We start from the raw sequence: 10,000 nt of genomic DNA, 5'->3' as shown, positions 1-10,000 counted from the left end.
TGCCGACACTTGGGTAAGTGTTTGAGGTTTCGCACGTTGACCTTGAAGTGTTGGAGCGCCTGCAGGTCAAGGAGTTCGAAGCTATTTTTGGGTACAGATGCTTCACTATGTGGGCGAGGTTTTTGAGTGCTTTTTTTAAAGCAGGCGACCAAGCTGCTTCTGCTCACAATGATGGTACCTCAGAGGGCAAAGGTCAGGGTCTAAAAGGTACCAGAGTCTGGCTTTAAAGGCAAGAAACGTCGTTTTTCACAGTTAAATCAATTTTCTTTGAGACCTTACAGTGCTAAGTACACCACTGTCATCCTCTTAGGATAAAGTCAGGAGTTATCATTCTAGCGCGCGCCTTACAGCCATCCCGCTCAGGGGTCATCATCCTGCTCATACAGCCATCCCTCAGGCGTCATCATCCCGTTCATACAGCCATTCCTCAGGCGTCATCATCCCGCTCATACACCCATCCCCCTCAGGCGTCATCATCCCGCTCATACAGCCATTCCCTCAGGCGTCATCATCCCGCTCATACAGCCATCCCTCAGGCGTCATCATCCCGCTCATACAGCCATCTCCTCAGGCGTCATCATCCCGCTCACACAGCCATCCCCTCAGGGGTCATCATCCCGCTCACACAGCCATCCCCCTCAGGCGTCATCATCCCGCTCACACAGCCATCCCCTCAGGCGTCATCATCCCCTTCCCCACAGCATCACTCATCCTCGAGGCGCGTCACCCTACCCGTGCAGCGACAGGCGGAGCATCTGGGAAGTGATCCGCTGACGACCCTCTCCTTCAGGGAAGCTGAGACGGTGGCGGCGGTGGCGGTGGTGGTGGTGGCGGTGGGAGGAGAGGTGTTGGCGCAGAGTCTCGGGTGCTGACGGCTGCTGATAACCTGTGATGAATGATGACGAGAGGCATGCCCTTGTGTGGGAGGGGGATGACGGGGAGGGGTTATGGGAAAGAGAGAAGAGAGAGAGAGAGGGAGGGGAGCTTGTGTCCATGGGAAGGGGAGAAAATAGGGAGCGTGTGTCGGGAGAGGTGTCTAAGTTATGTGGGTTTTTGGGGAGCCAGTTGATTCGTCAGTCTTATCTCTACTTCGACACAAGAGTCAGTTTTTGTTCAGTGTTCAGGCGAATAGAAAGCTACACGTCGGATGTCAGTCGTGTTCATATGAACGATTGTTCATTCCAGTTTGTGTTTATATAAGATGATGATTTCGAGGTTCAGATAATTGATGAATAAAGTCTCAAATGATGTATGGACTCACGTGAATGATTCAGAGAGTGACCAAGGGAGCATTTTGGAGTCGATCTGTTTAATCAGGAGTTGAATCATAAGACAATAACTTCACAGCTGATTTACATGCATATCTCTGTCGAATTTACATATTACGGTCGGTCCATTGTTTGTTATATAATGAATAAGAAAAACGAAATCCTAATTTTTCGATCGTAATTTTTTCGAGACTAATCACGTATTTTACTGAACCTAAAAGCCAGCGTATTTGCGTCTTCAGAACCATAGGCTGGAGTTCGAGACATGAACTTTCCCCACAGTATGAACCTAAGTTTTCAGAGGTACTGATCGAGTGTAGCTTATGTCATCCCTACATTAACCTGGTCATCCTAACCCTCTTCATCCCTGCTTCGGATAACAAGTCATTCGAATCCTAGGTGGGGTGTACACATATGGCCATCCTCACCGCGGTATATTTAGATTCAGTACTCGGAAGGCACATATATAAGTCTCTGGGGCGCGAGGAAACCTCACAGGGTAACGGGTGTGAGGTGCGTGTGTGAGGCCGGAAGACCCTTACCGGCTTGGTGTAACACAAGACCCTCTAGGACCGGGGTGTTTGCCAGCTTGACTGACGAAGGGGATCCCCTTGTACGCCCTCCCTCGTTTGTCGATGTAGCGCCCTCACCCGCCCGCCCCCACTCCAGTCGCTCGATGTTAGCGCTGGTTCATCTCTTCGCTAGTCTTGCAAGTGTCTCGTGATGATGTGTATGTGTGTGTGTGTGTGTGTGTGTGTGTGTGTGTGTGTGTCTAAAAGGTCAGGCATTCCGGCAACCATCAGCAATCTAAGATTATATTGCAACCGTAAATAACACTCATAAGAAGAAGAAGAAGAGAGTGTTGGTCCCAGATGGTTGAGCTGTCAGGCTTGGCGGAGGAGGGAGGTAGAAAAACACATGATAAGTGTTGGTGTTAACCCGTGGTAACGTTGAGACGCCGTCCAGACACAGTGGAGAGACATCCTTTTGTCTCGCATCCACCCAACGGTGAGGCTGATGAAGCCACGAGATAATAATGCCTCGCTCATTTTTTTTTCCTCCCACACACACACACACACACACACACACACACGTAGCTTATTCATCGCCATCATCATGAGGTGGTCATACAATCAGGTAATGTGTTACTATCTCTTCGAAGCTTATCATATACACATGAGATAACTCGTCTTCTATGGAGTTTATTGGCATCCAGTTTCGATCCTCAGAAAGTTTATTCTTTTATTTTCTACCCCACTGGTACCCCCACCACCCTCCTCATCTCGATTTCGACAAGCTCTCAAACTATTTCTGTGGATAAGTACACAGATGGGAGGAAGGGAGGGAAAGAGATAGATGGAGGAGGCATCCCAGTTAGCTTCCTATAGTAGATCCTTCTCTACTTACGTTCTGGCCTATGGGATATAGGAACATGAGTAGCAATGGAGTCTGAGAGGACGTATAGAAGTGTTAACGATGCGTATTTGTATTCCACATCGGCAGACAAAGCGATCAAGACATTCATTCCCTTTCATAGTTTTCGTCCCTAAAATGAGTCATGATCAGACACGAAGTTATCTAACACCTAGGTTCGATAGGTAGGTAGGCAATGAAAATATGTAGATAAGCCATCTATTGAATTAAAACCCCGTCTATTCTATTTAGGTTCGAGAGCCTTATTTAAGAATAAGGATATTAATGGCCTTATTTCAGAGTAGAATTTATACATAAACAGACGAGTAAGACAGATATATACATGTACAAGGTGTCAGGAGCGGATTTACTCTTGGTCTTCCCGTTTAAGATTATACCTGTCTCACTTATGGGCATATTTGTCTCACTTAACATCACATGTGTCTTACTAAACATAGCTCGTGTCTTACTGAAGATTACACTTGTCTTAACCTCTGTCTTAAGTAACACTACTGTCTTATTTAGGATTATACGTCACTCACTTCACAAGTGTCCTTACTAAGTCATGTCTTAGCTACTTAAAAACCCCATGAGACGAGGTTGAAACCTTTGAGCACGACGGTACGACCCTTGAGCACGACGGTACGACCTTTGAGCACGACGATACGACCCTTGAGCACGACGGTACGACCCTTGAGCACGACGGTATGATCTTTGAGCACGATGGTACGACCTTTGAGCACGACGGTACGACCCTTGAGCACGACGGTGCGACGCTTGAGCACGACGGTACGACCCTTGAGCACGACGGTACGACCTTTGAGCACGACGACACGGCCCTTGAGCACGACGGTACGAACTTCGGGTTATACCCAAAAGTACCATTGTACGTACTTGAAGAGCGTACCGTCTTGCTCGAGGGCCTCGAGGGCTTTAACTCGAAATCCTCCTCACTTCGATCAAATCTCCACCAGGAGAGGAGTAACGCTTGCTTGTCTACCTCCTGCCCTGCTGGCTGGCTGGCTGGCTGAGGGCTGGCTGGGAAGGGCCCTCTGAGACTCGGGAAAAGCACAAAACGTGGCCGAGTCTCCTGCAGAAGGAGCACCCAAAATCTACCTACCTACCTACCTACCTACCTCACCGCCATACCATGCCTCCTCAGTGAGCCATAGACAGGACTGAAGTTCACAAGCCTTACCCATGGTCCCTGTAGGGAGAGAAGGACCTCACCCCACGATCCCCATGGTGAGTCAAAGGCCTGTTTCATGCACGATCTCCATGGTGAGTTAAAGGCCTGCCTCATCCACGATCCCCATGGTGAGTCAAAGACCTGTCTCATCCACGATCCCCATGGTGAGTCAAAGGCCTCCCTAACCCCACGATCCCCATGGTGAGTCAAAGGCCTCCCTCACCCCGCGATCCCCACGGTGAGTCAAAGGATTCACTCTGGTGTAATCCTGTTGATGCTACAACCATCACTGGCCGCTCGTTACTGCCCTCCTCTGTTGGCTCACTGCTTTAATCTGTGGCGCGGAACATACGTCCTGAAGGACATATACGTATATATATATATATATATATATATATATATATATATATATATATATATATATATATATATATACACACACACACACACACACACACATGTAGGTGTTACCGGACTCCGCCTACTTGGCGTACGCAGATGCAAAATGATTTGACCTTCAGCGAGGCTGCATGCGCGTCTAATGCCTTGAAGCGGAATAAATAATTCCGGTGAGAAACTTCTTGCTGCAAAGGGATCCATCAATCCCTGCTCCTGATTGTAGTGCAGCCCCGAAGCTTCAGAAGTCCTAGAAAATGGGACATAGAGTTATATATGATGGGATGATTTATGCAAATGTATGATTAACGACTGGTAATGGATGGGAAGGGAGTTCAACACTCGTGTGTGTGTGTGTGTGTGTGTGTGTGTGTGTGTGTGTGTGTGTGTGTGTGTTTATGCTATATATTCATATGTGTGTGCTCGTGCTTGTGCGTAGTGTTTATATGTGATTTCATATAATTTGGCTCAAGGCTTATCTTGATAACGAAACATAATTGTGTCTGTTTAACTGCATGTGTGTATTAAGCTTAATGATATAACTGCTATGCATTATGCCTTTTTTTCTTTCACGTCTTGAGTTTAAATTTGTTATCTCTGACTTTATTTCAGTTAAATTCCACTTCTTTTTTTTCCGCGCCATCTTTTGATTATGATTATTGAGCTGAAGTTACTATACATTTCAGAAAGAACCCCTGTTCAGCAACAAGAGTGGATAATTCCTTTTGAGAAAACCATTATTAACACCTATTTACATATATATACATCATTACCAAATGGGCTTAATAGTCATGATTATTGGTTTATGTATATATGTGTCGTTTGTATTTCTATGCCTTTTCTCTTCTCGCTTCAAAGTCATACAGAAGATGAACAGTTTAGCTACGGTGTTATCTTAACACTCAGGAAATGTCGATAGCGCAACCCTGGCCAGAGTCTTAAAAATATCGACAACGCGACTCTATGTTATTGAGACGAGACGGCGGGAAAACACTGAAGGATGGTGGTGAGGCGAAGCACTTATCACCAGCCATTTCCTCCTCCTCCTCCTCCTCCTCCTCCTCCTCTTACCCTTGCCACTCCTCCCCATACGCCTGCTCCTCTTTATCCTCCTCTTCCTTCTCTTCCTCCTTTCCCTACTCCTGGTGTTTCCTCTTTGTCTTCTGTGCCTCCAGAATACTTGCCCTTCAATACCCAATTTTTGGGGGGAGGGATTTAGAACTAAGGGTAACTTGTTACTTTCCAAAACACACTCACTCAACATCTCATACGATTCACCAGCATATATCACTATATCCTATGATATATTCCACGTTATATAGCATAACCCAGCATACTTTAACATACCCATAAGCAACTCAGATTAATCCAGTATGTCCTGATTTAACCAAATAGGAATCCACACACACACACACACACACACACACACACACACACACACACACACACACACACACACACATACCTTACGCTCTTTAGAATAGCCCAGCTCAACACCACGCACTCTAACATACCCTAGCATATCCCGCCACCTAGGTGTAACATACCACAGCAAAACCAAATACTTTTCCATCTCACATTAGCATACCTTAGTATACTCCAACACAGCAATGACATTGCCCCACATTCTTAAGCACATACCCTAAAGTCTTCCATTGCCTTCTGAACACCTTTTAGCATATACTCCAGCATATTCCTACAGTGGCCTCATAGATACCCAAGCATACCTTAGCCCATCATAGTGGCCTCATAAACACTTCAGCATACTTCAACATATTACATTGGCCTCATAGAAACCCAACCATACCGTGGCACGTCACAGTGATCGTCATAAACACCTCAGCATACCCCAGCATATCACAATAGCCTCATGGACACCCAAGCATACCCTGGCACAATGTAGTGGCCTCACAAACGCCTCAGCATACCTCACGCCATACCACACTAGCCTCATAGACACCCAAGCATACCCCTTGGCCTTCCCAGGGGAGGTGACCGTCATACTGAGATCTGTTATATGGCCTCCGGTGGAAGGCTGGCTGCCTGACGAAGGGGAGGAGGGGCTATCACTTCACCTTGAGGAACGCCACGTCGAGGTGGTGGTGGTGGAGGGTTCTGGTGGTGTTGGGAAGGGGCGGGGGAAGGAGGTGAAGAAGGAGTAGGGTAAGGGCGGGGTGGTGGGGTAAGTAGGTGTTGGAAGGTGGAGGCAAGTGGAAGATGGGGAGGGAAGAGAAGGTGGAGATGTGTTAGATGAGTGAAAGGAAAAATAAAAGAAAAAATGAATGGAAAAAAGTTATCGAAAGAGGTTAATGAAGGCGTATAGAAGATGGAAAGTAGAGAGGGAGAGGGACGGAGAAACGATAGATGAAAGGGAGAGAGAGAGAGAGAGAGAGAGAGAGAGAGAGAGAGAGAGAGAGAGAGAGAGAGAGTGGTATGAGGAAGATAAGCAGGATGGGGAAGAATGTGGTGTCAACTCAGGGGGAACCATTGTCTCCATCTGTTTTGCATAGTTTAGGGTCTTCTCGTTCCGCAGGCACGCGCGCGCGCGCGAGTCGTGTGTATGTGTGTGTGTGTGTGTGTGTGTGTGTGTGTGTGTGTGTGTGTGTGTGTGTGGTTTACAAGACTGTGACGGAAGGTGGGTGGCCCAGGGGATATCCCATGGTATGTGACACCGCGGGTCCTCGGGACTTACCAAGCTTAGGGCTCCTTCAAGTAGGATCTGGTGACGAGATCCTATTCTTTTGATGTTACTAAGTCCTTTGTGTGAGTGCTTGGGTCGTCCCGCCCGCCCGCACGTGCGTCTGTATGCCACTAAATTCACTCGTACGAATTTCCTCACCTCTACATCATCCTTTCTCATTGGTTTATGTCTTGTGTGTGTCTTGTGTGTAATATGTCGTTATTCAACATTGGTGTAGAAGTGTGAGATGTTGCTTCATTTCCTTTCGTTTATGTATATGTTAATTCATTTGTTTCGTGATGAGGGTTTTGAAACAATGTGTTCTGAGCGATTTCGTCCGTTTATTGAAGACTCGTTCTACATCAGGTTTTCTATCAACCATCAGCAATGGTCAGGATGCGACCAAAAAAAAAAAGAAAAAGAGCATTCTAATATTTTATCGTGACTGATTCCATCACCAGTTTCATGCGGTGGATCAATTGTACAACAGACATGTTGGGAATTAGCTTTTCCCCTGGATGTGGGTTCTCAGCCTTGATTCCAAAGGCTGTCGAAGGGTAGAGACCCCCTTTGATTCCCTAAGGGTAAACTTCCTATACCCTGTCATTATTCACTTTGAGTATAAATAAATCATAAAAGCCTTAAACACTCAGGAATTCATGATATTCAAAGTTAAACAGGCTTATCTTATTCAACTCGAACTATTAGTTCAAAGTTAGACTTGTCTCACTCACTTCGAAGGTCGAGTAGATGGAGGTGGATGGTGGTAGATGGTGTAGCGCTGTTCGATCGAAGTGACTACCTCAAAAAAACTTAGGAAAGTCTACGGGATTCGACTGACCTCTTCTGCGTACTCATTGGGCGGGGTATTTTAATTCTTCCCAGCTATTAACGCTTGGTTTGTGGCGCGCCCTACGCTCATCCTGTGAGCGGTAGCTGAAAAAGGATTACGGAAGTCACGAGGGCTCTTTGTCAGTCCCCAGTGGGGCTGGTAATGATGACGTAGTTCATTACCATGTTCGTTGATTACATGAGTTGACGGTCTCTTTATATATTAGATTTATCTATTAGATGCAGATCATGGATATAATTTCAGAACTTCAGGTATCTTACCGTTAAGAATACGCTATTATGTCTTTTCTAGCTTTTCACTGCTCATAAAAAAAAAAGAAAATGTATTTTAACTTAGTTAACCCTTGCGATGGTTATTATGTATATGCCCAGAACTCATTCTGAAACCACGCCTTGTTTTAAGTATACTTTACGATGGTTTCGGGGGTCGTCTACCCCCACAGCTGGGTCTGGTGCCTTACCTTACCTTAAATGTACCTCACGATGGTTTCGGAGGTCTTCTACCCCTGGATGCGGGTCCAAGTTGTAACATATAGGAATCATATGAAGCAAAAATGGAGAATAACAGAAGTAAGATTTCAAAATGCAATATCCTTATAGACCTCCTTATTGAGTTACCATGATTACCGAATCTGTTCACACTCTTGGGTATTCGTATTCATATATACAGAGCTAACAAACACACTCAGAGGTATATATAGAAGGAAGACTAATATATTCTCAAAGAAAGATGATCTTAATGTAAGGGTTGATAGATACACTGCTGCAAATATTACTGGAACATTTTGCTTTTCAGTTTGGGAACGCTGATGATCAAGGATTTCAGAAAGGGGAGGGGAAAAATCATAAACAAGATCAAAGATCAACACAAAGTCCATATAGCGTTTTATCCTTTGTTCATTACGAACTTAAAAGGTTTATCATTTCTTTTTTGAAACAGCAGACATAATGTTACTCTCATTCAACAGGAAGGATAGGAATGATATAGAATAGGGCGACGAACGAAGAATCAAAAGAATAATAACTGAATCATTATCCGAATAACACGATAAAAGTTCAACTACTTACAATATGTTAAGTTCTGTGGGAAATGGTTGGAGGAAAAGTATTATCGACGGTTTAAAAGAAGTATCATCAAAGGTTCGTCGTCTATTGAAACATGTACTACTGTGCCAATACACTACTGGATTGTAGATGTGGATCCCCCTTTCTTGACTGTCTGACTCCATTTCAAATCATAGTGTTACGAAAACAAAAGGAATTCGAACAACACCAACGTCATTCCTTACATCTTCCGGACAGGAAATCCTCTGTTCTTGGGTCCATATTGGGTCTTCACAAAGAAAGACAATAGATGAATGTACGGATACGGATAGGGAAATGAATAACTTATAAACGATTTACCGATGAATGAGTTAAGGCTTATCACACCTACAGTCAATGACGAACCCCATTACTAATGTGGGTGTTATAAAGTAATTCTTATCGTGCAAGATGAATAGTTAAGTAATGATATAATAACTATCAGAATATTCACAGGTTTGAAAACACTTTGTGTTTTCAGAGCTGAATGGATACATCGTCTGATGTAAGACAACGGACTTTTAAGTACATTTTAAACACATTGTTCTCTGTCTTCCTTCAGCCCAAACATATATCCCCCAGCCATTCATCAAGGCCCACATACATGTCCCCACACACACACACACACACACACACACACACACACACACACACACACACACACACACACACACCTTTCTCTCCTCTCCCTGCAGACCCGACACATCCTAGCAGACCCGTCCTACACACACCCCCACACCTTACCCTCGCCTCTAAGACAGACAGACACAAGACGTACACACATTCATCCCTCACTCCCTCCAACCCAGCAGATGAGATAGGCCCCCTCCACCACCACCCTCCTCCTCCTCCACCTCCTCCACCTCCTCCTCCTCCTCCTCCTCCTCCTCCTCCTCCTCCGCCATCGGTTCCCCGTGCAGGGCGGACCAATACCCGCCATGCATCATCCAGCCCACGGCGCCTCTCGAGACGTGTTCGTGTTGGGTGCTTTGTTAGGTGGCATCCGTCACGGCTCTGTGACGCCCTTGCCCTCCCTCCTCCCTCTCCTTCCGTGCCTCAGAGACAGAGCCAGACGCAGGTACCACGCCCTACGAAGCCAGGAAGCGGGATACGGTCAAA

The sequence above is a fragment of the Panulirus ornatus genome, chromosome 14, assembly GCF_036320965.1.
Source record: "Panulirus ornatus isolate Po-2019 chromosome 14, ASM3632096v1, whole genome shotgun sequence".
Lineage (NCBI taxonomy): Eukaryota > Metazoa > Arthropoda > Malacostraca > Decapoda > Palinuridae > Panulirus > Panulirus ornatus.
The sequence above is the reverse complement of the archived record's forward strand: the minus strand, read 5'-3'. Positions refer to the sequence as shown.